The sequence below is a fragment of the Hetaerina americana genome, unplaced genomic scaffold (assembly GCF_022747635.1).
Source record: "Hetaerina americana unplaced genomic scaffold, ioHetAmer1.1.p SCAF_4, whole genome shotgun sequence".
Classification (NCBI taxonomy): Eukaryota; Metazoa; Arthropoda; class Insecta; order Odonata; family Calopterygidae; genus Hetaerina; species Hetaerina americana.
The window spans coordinates 64356094-64374162 of NW_027286985.1; the positions used below are offsets into that span (position 1 = coordinate 64356094).

Below are 18069 nucleotides of genomic sequence, written 5' to 3' on the forward strand. Positions count from 1 at the left end.
TATATATATATATATATATATATATAACGATTGTCCGGAAAAACTCATACGAGCGGCACAATAATGGGCTGACACAACATAACACAAATAGAAAAGAATAGACACATATAAAAGAACACTTACACGGTAAATTGTTCGAGCTTTCGGCCCTCTCAGGGGCCTTCTTCAAGAGAGACTGAAAATATGCTATGGATCAGGAGAGGGGAAAGAGTTATGGGCGTGGAGGGGAGGTGTGGAGGGGAGGTGTGGAGGGGAGGTGTGGAGGGAATGCTGGGAGGGAAATTAAATATGGCGGTTAAGGGTGGGAATTTTAAAGGAACGGAAGGATAGTATGTAGGCGGATTCACGAGTTCTCACCTCTATGTTGGTAGCTGAATCAGGTAGGGATTCTAGGATGCTGAGGGAAAAACACTGGTCGAATGAAAGGTTGTGGGAATTGGCGTGTGAAGGGATAGGAAGAGAAGAGAGTGAGGCAGAATTACAGGAGTACCGGTGATTATTCATTCGGATGGATAAGGGGGTAATGCATTCACCTATGTAGAAGGAAGTGCAATGTTTGCATGATAAAAGATAAATAATATTTTTTGAGAGGCAATTAGCGTGGGAACGAGGTGGGGGGGCTATGAGGGGATGTAGGGAGGGGGGAGTAGGCATAATAAGAGGACAGGTTTTACATCGGGGGCGGTTGCAAGTTGGGGAAATATTGGGAAATTTGTCACGGGGGGACGCCAAAGGGTTGGTGGATCTCAGAAGGTTTTTGAGATTGGCGGGTCGTCTGTATGCGATAGATCCACGAACATCGATCCACGAACATCTTGTGCCACCGAAAGATCATGTTTCTGGACATGGCTGACTCCTCGTAAGCCTGGTTAATCATACCGACAGTTTCGGTAGACGATTTCCCAAGCTTTACCGCAAATTTGATGGAATAACGCTGCTCCAAAAACTTCGGCATCGCGTTCCGTGACGTGGGTCGAGCGTGGAGTTTCGCGTTAACAGAGCTCCTCACTACACCACAGCTCAGAGCCGACTGCCTTTTTCAGCGTCGCTTGCCAACATACCCCCCTCCAATCGCAGCCCGTCAGAGCGGTGCTGGGCGCGCCTGGAGCGGCGGGAAAACATCAGTACACTTATTTTCCGGACGAACCCTGTATATATATATATATGTATATATATATATATATATATATATATGTATATATATATATATAAGAAGAAGAAGTGAGAGAGCGTGACAGTTGAGGCACAGGTGATGGAATGATAAGAGATTGTAATATCTGGTGCTTTCCCGGCGCATCCCGGCTTGATGAAGTTAGTTTTCTCGGGTCTTCCATCTTCACTCATCTACCCTGAGGACAATGCACGAGTCGAGCATCGAAATATCGGCCAACATGAAACCCCTGATCCGCTGGAATACCCGAGAAAACTTCATCAAGTAATCTTCAGATCGATAATCTATGATGATGATAAAATTTGTAAATTCATATAAACCCTAAACGTTTTATAATACGTCCATCCGAATCCAGGTGCTATATGTAAACGAGATGCATGATAGCATTTATTTTTTATGCCCTCTCACAAAAAATACACAGGATTCACGTATACGCATACTTGTAATTTATATGAACTCAAAATCAAAGGAACGTTTCGTCAAATATATTTTCGGCAATTTTTTGGCGCAAAACGAAGCTAAATTGAGGGGGCGGAGACAACAGACATCATCAAAACAAAAATGATGTCTGGAAGGCGTGAGAAATAAAGGGAACACTAAATATTCGTAAAAATATCCTTTTAAATTACATCAAATTTAATATTCGCCAAAGGCACTTTTCGAGAAAGAAACACATTTCCACCAATTAATGTAAAGTGAAAAAGATGTTCACTAATTAAGTAAAACTGGATGGATAAAAAAGAATTTTCTATTTCTTGAGCAAGATTATAAAAAAACACTTAGCATGTTTATTTAAGGCCCTCCGATGGCAGTGGTCACTTTGTACCGTAATTGGAAATTTATTTGCACACTGACGCCTTGATTAAATATGGATTTCATCGATGGAACCCAAACTTGTGACGTTAGTGTAGGGGTGGCTTAATGGGAGGAATGTTAATTACTCGAGGTACTGAAGCATCACTTAAATGTATTGTGAACATATGCATAGTTGACTTTAAACCTGGAACTGCCATCATAATTGAACGTATGCTCTTCAGTCCGGTTATTTTTATTCTCTTGTAAAGACTTTGGGATATTAATAATATCTAACCTTCGTCACAGCTTATGAGGGCTGCAACGACAACAAGTCATTTGGATAGAGTTCAGGTACTCTATCACTAATATTATTCCAGTTTCCGACCCTCATCATCATTGTTTGCGAAAAAAATATTGTTTCTTGTTTTGAGAGTGGGAACGTAGCTATACTTTGCAGGCGTGGTGCAAAAATAACTCGAATAGGCTCTTCTTCTGGGTCATCGAAAAGGTGAATTAAAAAAAGGGTTCCAACCCGTAAGGCGAGAAATATTTTTATAAAGGAGGCCCACTAAAGAATTAATTAATATGGAGGATTAAAAATTAACATACACAAGAGATAAAGACGACATTACAAAGGGGAAAATCAAGGGGTTAAGAATAAGGAAGGTGGATGGGGGCAGACGAGGATAGGGGCTTGGCTTCACAGTTCGAGGAGAGGATAGAAAAATCGGGGCGTAGGTGAAAGGAGGAAGGTTAAGGCGAACACAAGCAGAACGAGAACGAAAAGTAAAACGCAAAACTATATAACGAGAAGGATTTCGCGGTCATCCTGGATAAAGTGGGAGCCCGCAGGGAGAAAGAGATCGTATAAGAGCGCCGAAGGGAGAGTGTGGTGGAAGAGAGGTGGTTAAAAATCGTGGGATGAGAAAACGGAGAAGAGAGGAAAGGTGAGTGGGAGGCGGAAGGACGTCGGGAGCAAGGTCATTTGGGTCTGGAGAGGGCGGGGAAGGGGGGACGGAGAAAGGGAAGAAGAGTTAAGCAAGGAGGAAGCAGCCAGGGCCAAGAAGAGGGACCCCTTGAGTGGGAGGGTGGAGGGGGTGAACGTGCGTGTGTGCTCGCGTGTGCGTGTGTTTGTGTGGGCATGTGAGCGGAGGCAGTAAAGATAAAGGACAGGGCTGGACCCTTGTTTCGAGGGGTCCAAAGGGTTTCCGGAGTGCGGAGCGAGTAATAAGAACGAGCTAAGCGTGGGCGTGGCGAATTCTCAGGGGGACGAGGGCGTTGGAGAGGGAAGAAAGGGGGCTTGTGGCGATGGGGGGGGGGGGGGGGGGGGGGGTTGCGGGAGGGGTGGAATGCTGAGAGAAAGACTTGGGAGGGGACGGGACGTGCCCTACAGAACCCCCCCCCCTTATCCCCCTTTCCATCCAACTACCTTCCATCACTCCCCACCTCACCCCCGCGTATCCTGTAATTCCACCCTCCCCCACTCGCCCTCTTTCTCCCACGGCCCCTTCAGTCCCGGAACCCACCTATAGAGACTACCTCGGTGAGCTATGAATCCCTCAGCACCCCCTTAACTCTCCAATCAATCTCCCGCGGAGGATCGATAAAATTCCGCAGTTTGGAAAAATAGAATATATCTCTCAAACGAGAGGCAGTAATCTTTCCATCTAAATGCCCAATCAACTCATTTATCTCCCAATCCTTTCACAATGCTTAAATGAGATACTCTAGCCTAAGCCACGTACTTTGGAATTTTTCAATAGCGCAAATACTTTATCACCATCGTTTTATTTGAATACTATAATGCTAACGAGTCCCATTTTGAGATACACAGCAAGGTGTGACCAGAAATTTGAAAAAATTGAGGATCAGTTTGTGAGCCGAAGAAAAACGGATAAATACGCATATTAACCGCAATGTTACATACGTTAATACAAAATAGCTCAGTGAAAACTTCGTGAAAGCGCCAGAAAGTTGAATAAAAAAGCCTTAGATAAAATAAAAACATAATCTCTTTAGAAACTTCTCGGAATAATTTAATGATATTGCAATTCCATTGATATTAGATTTACGTGACAACAGTGCAAGCATGAATGCAATACTTAAAGAAAAGCATATAGCTTCAATTAACCTACCATTAGTAAATGGCCTCAAAGACCACAGGAGCAGTCTTCTGAACGTCATTTATTTCCTTTAATTGAAATTTGCGCTAATATAATTTCGTTGATACTTGTTCCTCATTTATAATCGGAGGAACTATCAGATTAATTTAAAATTCTATTTGGTTGTTACATACTTTTAATACTCTCCTAATATTTATCCATACACTGGTACTAGCCCTTGAGCTATCAATCGCCGTACGCAGCGACTTGTAAAGTAAAGATTCTTGGCAGTAGTCCAGATTTACGGTGGTATTATTCATTTTCACAACTGTATATTTGAAATTTGATTATTGTTTATGAACCATAGCTCTAAAATGTTCATTAATGAATTGAAATTTTTAAGACCTTAAATTAAACACCAATTACTGAAATTAAACATATTTATTACGTAGACCATCTTTTTCTTAAGGGATTTATTTCTTGGAAAGTGAATCCCAGCGATTGCTTTGTCGCAGAAAGTCCCATGTAAAGCAAATCTACTGCTTTGATTATAATATCGGTTTCAGAACTATTCCTTAGGTGAGATGAAATTCTTGGAGCGTAAGGAAAATTATGCTAAAATGACTTCACCATTATCTCATTTGTCGCAAAATTCAATGCACCATTGCTTAATCATAACCTGGAGTAGCATCATCTGCATATGGAAGACGAACTCCTTTTCACGAAGTATCACAACAATATCTACAGTAACATTCCTCAAATTCCTCTCATTTCCGCGAACTCTTGATTAACTGCACCGCTCTAATGGACTTCCTTCTTATCTATCCCTGCCGTCGTCAAATTTTTGGCTGGGATGCAATCAGTCCAATGTTAATTTGAGAAGATAAAATATCCTAAGCCACACACGCACTGTTTCCAAGCAAACAGTTATCACTCTTGCCTTGGTATTCGGTATTTGTTTTTCGAGCCGACGTAATTCGTGCAGTTTGAGCCTATCGTCGAAAAAATGGAGGTGTTGCCATCATTTACATTTCCAAAAGCATAATAGCAATCTTTCAGGTAGGGCGGCATTTCATTGGTCTAGACCTAAACATGGAGTGAAATATTAACATTTTGATACCTCATAACTCTCTGGGACAGTAACAATTATCGAAATTATGCGAAGGTTCTCGGAGGAACAGAGCACGTGACCCTCCCTTCGAATGAAAATATGCATAATAATAACAATATTTCCTTAATTATTTCCACGACTCTCTTGCAGCAAAAATATTGAGTGTAATAAACTCTTACTGGAATGTAAGCAACCAGCTAATGATAAATTGATATTAATATTCCTGTTAGCTCGTTCTCTACATTCTCTTTTAACATAATTCAAAAACTTATATCTAATTTGACAATAATTTTGTGTTGATAAATACTCATCACTTCGTCTCCAGATCTAAATTTTGGAAGGTAATCGAAAAACCTTTTTAAAGGAAGCCACTGGCTCTTAGCGCTAAATTCACTTGATACCAATTTTTTTGAATTTTTGGATAATCTAATGTCGTAAAAATGAATCGGGCATCAGTTATTATTTATTCTGAATATCTTTCATTTCGAAGCCACAGTAATGGAGCATCCTCGCATCATTATTACTTCATTCCAATCATTCTCTACTTACTCACCCATTTCTCTTACTTCCACAGGCGTTGCCAGCACGGTAACCCCAATTTCAAGATATCCGTAATTCGAAACTTTTTTTTTCAACCGAGAGAGAGAGTGGTTTTCGGACAGGGAAATAATATAGATTGCTCTAGTTCGCAGTAGTGATGGCGGTGGAGATAAAGAAGTTAATATAATCTGGCCGCACACGAATTAGTCGACGGTTAAAAAAAAACAGAGGAGTCCACCCTTTTTGTATCACGCGAGGAGTCGACTACTAAAGACCCCCCTAACATCTCACCCCCGTCAACTTCCGCCCCACCCCCAGGTAAGCATTTTCTCCCACCCCTGTCCACCCTTCCAACCCTCCGTAACTGCACACTGGTCCATCACACCCCCTTCGACCTTTCGGGCAACATACACGCGAGGAGAAACACGTCCTCGGCCTGTTCCCTTTTCCTCTCGCAGTCTTTCTTCCTCATCCTTCCTCCGCTGCACTTCTTCTCCAAACCCTCTCCCAATCCTCTCACCACTCTTCTTTTTCCATTATCCTCCACTCCCCTCCTACGTTCTCTCATCTACCGCCTCCACAGCCCCAATCCTTCCTCCCTCACTCACCCTTTCTCGCAATTCTTCGGAGCAGTTCCGTAAGTGCCTTGAGGGCTTATACTTTTCTCTTCGCGAACTTCACCAAAGATATCCCTGGCTCTCCACCTCCTGCCCAAACCTCCCTCCCACACACACACATACACACACTTCCTACTTCTTCCTGTCTGCCTGCTTGCCTTTTCTCTCTACTTCATCCTCCCCTGCCCCTCCTCCTCGCCCAACCACCAAACTCCTTCCTCTCCACACCCCTTCTTCAAACCCTGCTGCTACACTCACACCCTGCCCGCAACACTATTGAAAGAAAGACCTCCCCAAACTATTTCCCTTTCGCTAACTTAGCTAAGCACTTCCCGGTCTGTCTACATCACTGCCCAGGCCCCACTTCTCTCTCTCTCTTTCAGCCCCCTCCCCCGACGTAGCATCCCCTCATTCAACTCTTTATTTTAAACGCTTTGCAAATATATTTTGTTTATAACTTTTATACCTACATGAAATATTTTGATGCATCAATCCGCAGAGGAAATTTCATTTTCGGAATTTCTTCCCTTCTGGGTAGTTTCGTGTTTGCAAGTGCCTGCCCTGCACGAGATGGCAATCAATTTGTACAACCTGCCACTGCTTCTAATGGGGATGGCAACCGCTGATCATCATTTTAGACGTGGATTAACGAGACGATATTATTAAATTGACGTTATGATATTTTTGTACTTTTTTAATTAAAGATCTTTGATAAATTGAGTAATGCATGTCTTTTTCCTTGTTATGTGACTATCCATCATCAGTATTTCATTCCTTAGACTGATTTACTGCTCCTCATTCGCATCTATTGAGTGTTCACTTCCTCATCCCCTGATACATTTTCTGTTCTACTTCCTTCTCCTCAATCCTACGCACTTGTCTCTAGGTCTATCTCGCGTAATATTTAATTCAATTTTCCTTCTCGTATTTTATTTCTTACTAATCCATCGTACCTTAAAGTGTGTCTCATCCTTTTACTTCTACTTTACCGTAGAGTTCTACATAATTACTTTTACTCTTCTGCTCTTCTCTATTCATCCTCGTTCCGCACTTTGCCTATGTATCCACTAGTACAATGCATTAAAGGCTTCCATTCTTTATGGGTCGATTTTTCCAATGTTCCATATATCTGATCCGTAGAGTTCCATGTTCCAAACAAACTTTTAGATGAACTCCTTCCTTGCTTGCAACGTCAGGGTATTTGAATATAATAGTTGCATCTACTTCGTGAACCCCTTTTTTAGCTTTAGAGCCGTTTATCGCTTGCTTTAGGTCAAATTACTGCTTCTTGGGTAGATGAAGGATTCTACTTGTATTAGTTTCATGCATCGAGTTGTGGTACGTATATTCAGCTCCTCTCTTAAAAAAAACCTACTAATGTAATAAAATAATTCACATACACGACTTAATCTCCATATTTACCATTTTTCCAAACGCCACGCGCAATCTGCGAAAAGTATGCCATGCATCCCTTCCATAAAGGTCTTGAATCACGTTCCCAAGAATTTGTGACAAATTTACTCTCATTTGAAGGCTTGACTCAATATCTCTCCGGAAGGGAGTGAGAAACATGAACTTTGCTATGAGTATTATACTGATGGTGTGTTGGTTTTATGCAACTGTGTTTTATGTAAAAATTTTTCCTGAAAAAAATATAGTCCGTTAAAATACATCACGAGGGTGCTTTCGTCCGTTCATCAGTCCGAAATAAAATCCTGGTGGGTAAAATAATGAGCCAATGATGACTAAAATATCTCGATGAAAATCAGTAAATTTCGGAATGTTATTTTAAAATCACATTTTCCACGTGACTAAAAACGAATATTAATGAGCGAATGCGGTTTAAGTTTGACTATTTACCCTCATTAGGATTAAAATAAAGTCTACCGCATTCACAGTGTTTTTGAGGTCACGGACAACTACTTCAAATATGGTGAAAATTAATTCAAACCTCAAGGCCGTGAATTAATCTACAACTTTACCAGGCGATTAGATAATCATTCAATTTTCAAACCTCTTGCACCAAATATTTCCCGTTGAAGGCACAATCTTACCCGAAAACTTAATTTATTACGGAAACAACAACCTAGCATTATAATCAATGAACATTCGTTCCATAACCCGAGTAAATTGCCTTCCATCAAACCATTATCTCTATAAAAAGCAGAAATTATTTTACTACAGCTTAAATTTAAAAGATACTTAATTTCAAACATGACTGGACACTACGAGTAGTTTAAGGAAGAGAAAATATTAATTTACATATATACAGGTATAATCGCACAAACACATGAAATTTGCATCTAGTTTTCCGAATCAAGACATTGCCAAGAAGCTTAATAAAATTCAAGTGAAAAATTAGAGGGATTTCACATTGTTTTCTAAACAGACTTTTATTCATAAAAAATTATGCCCCAAATTCATTATATACGTTATATCTCCGCTACGCAAACATACAAATACTACATTTGTCATATTGGTCACCGCGATAATTCTGTCAGATCTGCTTTATGTAACGATTATGTATGGAAATATGCACATGTGTGGGTTGCGGTAGTCTAGGGGGTAGTGCGCCGGACTACTGACCGAAGGGTCCGGGTTCAATTCCCCGGCAAGTCACTCTGGGCATCTGCAGCTCCACTCAAGCTATGTGCTTTTTCTGGGAACAGATCTTCCTGGGAAACCATAACCGGAACAGGGAATGGAACAGGCCCCCCCTACTCCCTGAATTTCACACGCCTTCGAGCTTAGTACTAAGTGAATTCTACCATCACCTGCCAAACCGACCTTCGGGTTGATTACTGTGTTTATGGTTTTTTTATACATAAATATGTACGTATATGTATAAATATAAAAATGCATATACTATATATATATATCTATATATATATAATACACACACACATGCGTGTGCATATACACACATTCATAGATACATTCAAACAGAAACTAAAACTAACGAAACGGCGAAGGTATAAAACATATCGATACGGACATATATCATAAATATATATATATATATATATATATATACACACACACACACATTTGTGTGAGTGTATATTTATACTTTTACATATATATATATATATATATATATATATATATATATATAAAGGTAACTAAAACACAGATTATAACGAATAAATGGCTATTGAGGAAGGCCAAAGAATGCGGATTTCAAGCAGAAAAGTTTCTTTCACTGGGACTTGAACCACGGATCGTAGGTTTGCCTGTCGGATGCTCTATCTAACAACTGAATTTTACTGTGTCGTAGCCGTATTCTCACTCTTCATTAATAGCCTTGAATTGTCCCCACATATGTTTCTAACCCTTTCCCTATGCATACGTACCATATCATTACCGTGTCAACAGCCGTAATACAGTGGAAAAATAGTTTTCTCCCCTTAAAATTTCATAAATATTTTTGTTGAAGATTGGACGCAAGTAAATCGAACTGGTATAGGGATGTCTGTGGTTTAATATTTAGTTTTCTCAACTATTGCAAAGATTAACGTGACCATGAGACCAATTACATACCGCATAGTCGCGCGTCGTGCCATTAGGTTTATGTTTGAAAACATTTGAAACAATTCATGAGAGTAATCAACGATTAACTACAGATTGGTGGCAAAGAAATATAGCAGCGAGTTTCTGAAAAATAAAACTTTGCTCTTATCCGCTCGGAACTGCGACTCTTGACTCCTAAATTACTTCTTGAGAGTTATTTCGATTGGTTTCGTGCGCAATCACCCCGAGTTCTGTATTAGACGCGTGACCTTTAGGCTTTTGTTATCGTGTAATCATTCATTAATCAGTTTCATTCTAACTGTAAAATCTCGAAACTTGAAATAATCAGTTGTACGAAATTTCATCCAGCGAGGAAAACAAAACAGTTTATAATATTGTGATAATACATACCCATTCTAACAATCATGCGAATATTAAGTCATCACCATCATTCAAGTACAACCACAAAATACTACGCAACTTGCCGCATGGGCGCGGATGTTATGGGTACGCATGAACAAATATTTGTCAATGCATACACTAGAATATGTAGAATATAGAGCGTTGGAATATATTTGCTTGTATTCACGAACATTCGTACAAATGTATGCCTATAAACATCATGCAGAAATTGACTAAATCATTAAATATTTGCCTTTATGTTAATATATATTCGGGTTCTTGGGTACGATTTTACTATTTCTGGGTCACACTCGGCGGAGAAGAGCGAATACTTCAATTTTTCGGTGACTTAGTGTCTCCCTTGTTCATCCCGGAGGTCGAACCTACCAATATAATTCAGCATTACGTCAGGCGCAGGGATCTCGTAAAGTGAGCCAAGTTAACGACGCATTCGAAAATCACTGGAATGCTTCGGCACGAGGTATTCGGGTACATCGCAATCATTCCTCTGCCCCAATCTTTTGCGGGCGTTTTATTTCTCCGAGCGGTGGATGAAATAAAGTGGATCTTGGTGCGTCCTTTTAACGCTAATAGGTCGAACCACGCGGCCGCGGAATTAATGGCAACCCTGGTGACGAGTCGAATGCGAATCCCGCGACGTGGAAGACCCACTTCACCTCCATTACCCCTTGGAATAGTAAAGGAATAAAAAAAACCGGAGATGGATCCACGAATATTCGTCCATCCCCACCTCCTTCCCTCTCGCTTCCCTCGTCCGGGAGCCACCCGAAGCGGATGGCTTGCGGAGCAGTTGAAATTTGACAGAGCGAGAAATACGTTTTGCTTAAAAACGGCCCTGACGACGCTTCCGCTCCGCAAGGATTATTACGGCCCGCTCATCCGGGCATTAAGCCAACAGCTTCGAAGGAGCGAAACAAAAGAATCGTGCGCGACTCGCTATGGGGGAGGAGATGCCGGGGATGGGGGTTAGGGAGGTGGGGGAGCTCAAAACGCAAGCGGCCCCGCCGTCTTCTTTTGTTCGCCGCTTTTTTTCCCCGTTATCCCTCGCAACTCTCCCCTTCCAAAAAAAATAAATAACCGTTGGCCACCACCCCTACACAAGTCCTATCTGCAGACAGCCCATCACTCCCACACCTTCACACTCAGCCTAACCCCTCCCCTTCCAAGCCCCGTCCGACACTTGTCCCATTTCACCACCCCCTGGGTGAATTCTTTAACCGCTACACACATCCACCACCACCCCTGGACGAGTCACTTCGAATTTTGACGTGCGCTCGAGCGTTTCGCTAACGTCTTGCATTGAGGTGAAAAGGTTTTCTCGTCTCCAAAAAATATATATTCGTCTTACATTTCTGGCCTGCACCTGACGGAGTATTTTGCCAAGGTATTCCCCGCGTGCTGAGAGATTCATTCGGGAACGTTCGATGAAAAATATATGACGTGTTTTTTTTTAGTCCCCCAACGGAGCGCTCCCATTTCCATGGAGAGAGATGGCGTGACCGATACATGTGACGAAGGTCGTGAAATCCGAAGCAGCGCCATGCAGCGGAATAATAATCCTACAGGATGCCCGAGATTTAATCTGTATGAAGCATGGGGGACAAGGTAAAATTAATTACAGGGCCGTCAATTTCCACTCATGAAAAGATATTGAAAACCAAGTGTCACGCACTGCACTACTAATCCCTAAGATTCACCGAGAATGACACCAGCCTCTCCAACTTTACCGTATTGAATTTAGTTTAAGACGTATTCAAAATAATAACTTTGTAATTCACGTTAGACAATTATAATAAAGAATTATGTTAAAACGATCAAGCGAGCAATAAACATTCGTTATCTTTATTTGACAGCCGTACATGAACTAGTATTATTAACAACAAACCGTATCAACATAATAATTTATTAAAAGAATATTTAATGTGGATCAGAGTTATCCTGTAACATAATTATTTCCTCTTGATTTGAAAGATTTCTCTCTTCGTTTTTCTTGTCGCCATTTTCTTAAAGCATTTAGCCTCTCACCTCTGCGGACTTCAGAGTTCCTTGCACATTATTCCTCCTATTACCTCAGTGACTTCATGAGATGGGGGAAAATTAAATATTATTGTGTTTGTTTTGATCTCCTAACCGGAACCGTGGCGTGCTATTATGAGTGCGCTAATATAGTGCCTCCCTATTACCAACTTCAACCCTCTTTCACTTCGCCATTAATTAAGACCGTTTTTACTTTGTTAAAGTGAACTTCCAAGTTAGTACTATAATCTCAGCAGTTGCTTTTTTCCGAAGTATAGCTTTAGCATATATATAATGATTTTAATATTAAAAGTTTTGATTTACGAGTATGAAAAATCTCAATCCTAATTTGTATTACTTATAAAAGTCGAAAACATTCACTAACTACCCGAAAGAATATGCAGCGAGTTGTTCACAGCAGAGTTTTCTTTTTCGCGTAAAAAAGTCGGTTTTACAAAATTTTATCCAGCTAGGCTAAAACACGCACATCAAATTCGAAATGATAGCTTTTGCATATCAAGTTAGCAAAATTCATAGTTAAAATTTTAATTCATGTATTTTCAACAATTTTATTTCGCGCCTTTAAGTGTAGGCTAAGCATCGCTCAAACAAAACCTTCTCCTTGTCTTTCCGCTTAAGGTGAATCACGAATTTTAGATGCAACGTTGGCGCATATTAAGAGTTTTAGCACTCGTGAAAAATATATTAAAATATGTATGGTCTGTTTCTCTTTAAATGGTGGCAGAGTAATCAATAATATCTATGCAATTTATTTAAAGTTAAACCAGCGCAATGGAATTAATTTTTGAATCTTTCAAAAATGGAGTAATTTTAACCATTTCAATAATTTCCGTTCCATAATTACGATTTCTCGCACCAAAATGATTAACCAAGATTAATCTCCATTGCCTATTCGTAATCACCTGAAAGGTTTTAAGGCGTCTCCGGGAAAATTTCGCCATAAATATATAAATAGTTCAATACACTAAATAGTTGAAGTAAGTAGTTTTCACATAGAAATATAGGTATATTTGTAGAAATCAAGACTCTTCTCAAAAAAGTATCAAATTATATCAGAAAAAATCTTTCCGATGGCCAAAAATCCCTCGCAAATAGAATATAAATATGTTCCACTTCATTCATTCACTGTACAGGTAACATTGCTTAAATTCGTGTACACGACTTATTAAATAGGTCATCCTCAGCAGGCTAAATGTAGGTCATATCATCCCTCGCAGTATTTTTATAATATAATGTGTGCATCAAGATTGTTGCGCGATATTTAATGGAGCGATTGGAGCATGTTGGTGCGGTGAGTAATATTTTCATCCTGAACGCCAAGTCGCTGCTTCTTTCTTTGGCTCAAGTGTCCCGATTGGATTTATGGTTCTATGGCCTTTTCGGCTGGATATCCAGGTAAAAGTGGTAATAAAATGACAATGATAGTCAATTATGAAGAAACTATTGACATAGAATAAGACGACGACTAAAGTAAAACTATCGTAAAATCTGGTTAAATCATTATTATGATTTTCGCACATACTTATTACAGAAATATATATGTTGGAAAACGATGGAAAAATAAATAATGGCATTATTAGAACAATGTAATTAATTTTTTTTTTATCGACAGATTTACATTTTTGGGACACTAGCAAGAAAATGTTATCTCTCCAACGAAATCATCAAATGTTTTCCCTTCCTTTATTCAGGGGAGCGCTTTTCCTCTGAAATGTGTGACGTAATACGCAGAGTGTTTTTTAACTTACATGGGTCACAATTGTTTTTATAAAGGTCAAATATGACCAAAGTCGTACCAAAACTACTCCTTACCCAAGCTTCAAAAGAAATTCGCCAAAAAGGGATGCGTTGACTATGTCTCAATAGATCCGAGTATTTCACAGAGGTGTAAAATACTGTAAGATGTGGTATATTGTCGACTAAAAGACACGCTGAACACCAAATTCATTTTATCTTTGTTAATGCGTACCTCAGTTTTCCGTTTAAAACTTCGTCATTCATCCCCATGTTAAATCCGATGTTAAAGAGTTTTCTCGATGGTCCCTCTCCTGTTAAAAAAATACATAAACTGAAAGGTGAAAAATCTTCGGTGTTATCCATGACTGGCATATGAAAGGTAGCCGAGGTAAAAAGCCAAGAGTTCGGGCGATTCGAAGTCCTTCTTAATGAGGTTTGACCCGGATAGGATCTTAATGAGTTTCGAGCTGTTGAAATGTTTCAGCGGTGGCACAAAATCGCCAAATACCATTTTAATACAAAGGGCATAAAATTTGGCCGAGTTATGTTTCTGAAGACGGGTTTATTAAAACATTCAGCGTTCAATGAATGGCCTCTTCTCCTACCCTATTCTAAACTATGCACATTCATTGAAGGGCGCAAGCGATCATTGATGGTGAACCTAACTCACACCTGATTTTACAAATAACCTGCAAAAATGTGGATTTGATATATTCCGAAAAGTAAAAGACATGCGAGTGTGGAAGGAAATGAACATTTTGTATCTTCCCTCGAGTGAAAACGACTACGAGGCGACAATAACTAACCAAACCTTCAATTTCGGTAGCAATTGCCATTTTGTAAAACGCGAATGGCTCACTTCCTTCTGCAAGGGTAGGTGAGGGCACGCGGGGTTCAGGCTGTCGCAGAGGCTAGTTCCCGGTGACTAGTGGGACCACAGGTTCAAAAACCGGCGGTGGCAGAACTTTTCAGTGACATCGGATCCCTTGGGGTGTCATGTTGAGAGCATTTCAAATGAAGTACGCCGTCCGCCGAATGGGAGGTTAAGCCGTGGATCACTTGGCGCCTTTACTTAAGAGTAGAAGAGTTCATTTTCGGCTAGTGGAGCACGCTACGAAACATACGTACCCATCGGAGATGGAGTGCGTTCCCTTGGGTGTCGTGTTTTGACTGGCGGGTATTCACCCAAACGGACTACTCAGGTCAGCAAGGAAGGATTAGGAATCTTCACCATATTACGGTGGAATAAGGATGGCATTGGCGTGGGAGAATGTGGCGAGAGAAAGAGAGAGAGAGAGAGAGAGAAAAGGATATAGCAGCTTGAAAGCAACAGAGCTGGAGAAAAGAGGAAATAAGGACAGGATGGGGAATTAAGAGAATGAGGATGATGGATGGCATAAAAGGTAGGAGGGAAAAGAGAGGCAAAGGCGGGGAGAGAGGGGAAGAAGGCAAGGAGAGCAAGGAAATGATGGGAGACAGGGATGGGGACGTGGGTAGGACGGACGAGTCTGGGTCTCTTTACGGGGAAGGGATGGAAAGGGGGAAAAAGTAGAGCTGGAGGGAGTGAGGAGGGCAGAAATGAGACTTTTGGCGAGGGAGATGGGAGGAGCAAACGAGGGGGGAGTAGAGACGAAGAAGGAGCAGAGAGAGAGGCAGGCAGAGGCAGGATAAGGAAGAATGATGAGAAGCCAGGTGGAAGGGGAAAAGGGAAAGGATTAAGGGAATAAGAAAATAAGACGCGCCGTCTGGGAAATGGGAGAGAGTGTGGGGTGAGGACCAGTGTGCATGCCGCTCGTCGAGGGTCGGGGGTTGGGGGGGGGGGTGAGAAGTAAATGGGCCGGAAGGGATGGGGTGGGATAGGCGACGGAGATGGAAGGAATATACTCCCAGGGATACACTCCCTTATTTGGACCGAAGAGAGGGGAAGAGAGAGTGAGAGATATAGGACGGGAGGAGGGGTTGGCATATGAGTTGAGCGGGGTAGGGATTTAGTCTTAGATGCCCGACTCTTCACTGGGAAAAAAAGGTGATAGGGGAGTAACAGGCCCGAGGGGGGAATAGGGTACAGAGACGCACACCATCGCGCAAGGACAAAAGGGAAACATCAGCGGATAACAGAGGGAATGAGATAAGACTTTGGGGGAGGAGGAGAAGGATACGCGGCAAGGGAGAGACAACAATTCGAAGGGAAATGGACGTGTAATGCCAAGGGCTCCCTTCCCGTGGTGGATTTCCTAACTGTCTCTCTCTCTTTCTCTCTGACTTCCAATTCCACAGGCAACGCATTTGCACACGCGGTGCCTGCGCCCTTACAACTTTCTCCGCGTATCTCAAAAAAAAATCCGAAGGGGTTACAAAACGGTCACGACATGGGTGGAAAATTGGAATGATTTCCTCTACCGCTATCAACTTTTCCCTTTATATTTATCCCTTTATTCCTGCTTCCTATTCGCGAACCTGTTCGCAGAAATTCACGGATGTCTCTCGCGGAACGAACCAAACAGGTATTGGATGGGTGCGGAGGCTCAAATTTATTGACTCCCTAAGCCAACCCAGGATCGATTCCCGGTGATGTCCACATATATCAGTGTACCTGTAACATCCCCTAGTGTAAACTACAAGCACAATAAAAAAATCGCCAAAAAGAACTTTGAAATGATGCTAACAGTAGATTCACGTACTGTTCGCCATGCATGCTACTACAAAGGGCTAATGAAATATTGGGCCGATTTACAAACGCACTTTCAATGGTTAACAACCAAGGACATTCGACAGTTATACTTCAGATCAAAACAGTTCTCTTTAAAGTAATTATAACAAAGCAACTCCCTTCTATAGTTATGAAAATAAGGAAATGAATGGAGAAATAAGGGATAAAAATGGTTATTATAAAATCTTAAATCGTACATAGAGCATATATTATGTATTAACAAGTGTAAAATATTGACTTGATTCCTCAAAGAGCATTGATCTACATTGTGAATGATTTACGACGGTAATTTTTCAAGTTAGGCCCGTTTGGTCACAAAAAATATATTCGTTAGAAAATTCATTTATTCGCGGTTTTAGTTTTCTGCTAACATTCTTCACTCATTTACATAATCGCCGTTCTCTTCTTCGCACTTTTCGTAATTCTGTACCTGCTTCTTCAACACCTTAGCATAGAAGTTCACTGCCTGAGAAATGAACCAGGGTATAACGGTGGTCTTGAGTTTCTCTTCGTCTTCAAACAATTTTCCACAAAGACACAGTTTCAAGCGCGAGAAGGGAAAATAATCGCCGGGCGCAAGGTTAAGTCGTCTGGTCGATAGCTGTCCAAAACCCTTAGTTCACCCAACATTCTTTGCTCTTTGTTTTGGTAAGTAAACATTTTCGTTACACACCTTGCACATGATTGGTGATAGCGAGATATTCTATTTCAATCGTCTACATAGCGTGCGTCCAACAATAGGAGATTAAGCAGTCAGAGCACTAATCGCCGATCAGACCGCGATTCTTATTTCACTTTTTAGCGATTTCATTGCCCTGCCACTCTTGCACATTAAAAAGCCGTATTACACCATACACTTTACAACTGGTGGGAACAGCGATTTTTGCGAGCATTGCTATCTGCATTCACGTACAGTCAAACGATCAAAACAATTACTTCAGTGGCTTCGGAAACAATCCATACAAAGCAATTCATGCTTAAAACTTTGTTTTGATGCGTCAATATTTATATTTAAGAGAACGGTTCCTACTTTTCAAATATGCCTCATATGCAACAATCATTACGAACAGAAACATCTTCCTATTATTCTCTAGAACAAAAATTATCTCTTGAAAAACGTATGAAAAATCCATAATTCGGGTTTTTTAACTTAAATAATTCCTTTTAACTAATGCACTCAATAGAGGGAGTATTTAGGCTGGTTTTAATGAAAAAAGGAAATAATAAGAAATCAATTGACAAAAAGACATTGAGCCTAAAGTTATGTGTTATATTAACTATGATTTCCTCTATCTAAAGCAATCTATCAATTTCTT

The 18069-nt window shown here is 40.7% G+C and overlaps 1 protein-coding gene across 1 annotated transcript in view; it reads left to right on the forward strand.

The window, feature by feature from the left end:
• Positions 1-18069, forward strand: part of LOC139692332 (alkaline phosphatase, tissue-nonspecific isozyme-like) — a 185651-nt gene that overhangs the window by 157817 nt on the left and 9765 nt on the right. The window lies entirely within an intron of this gene.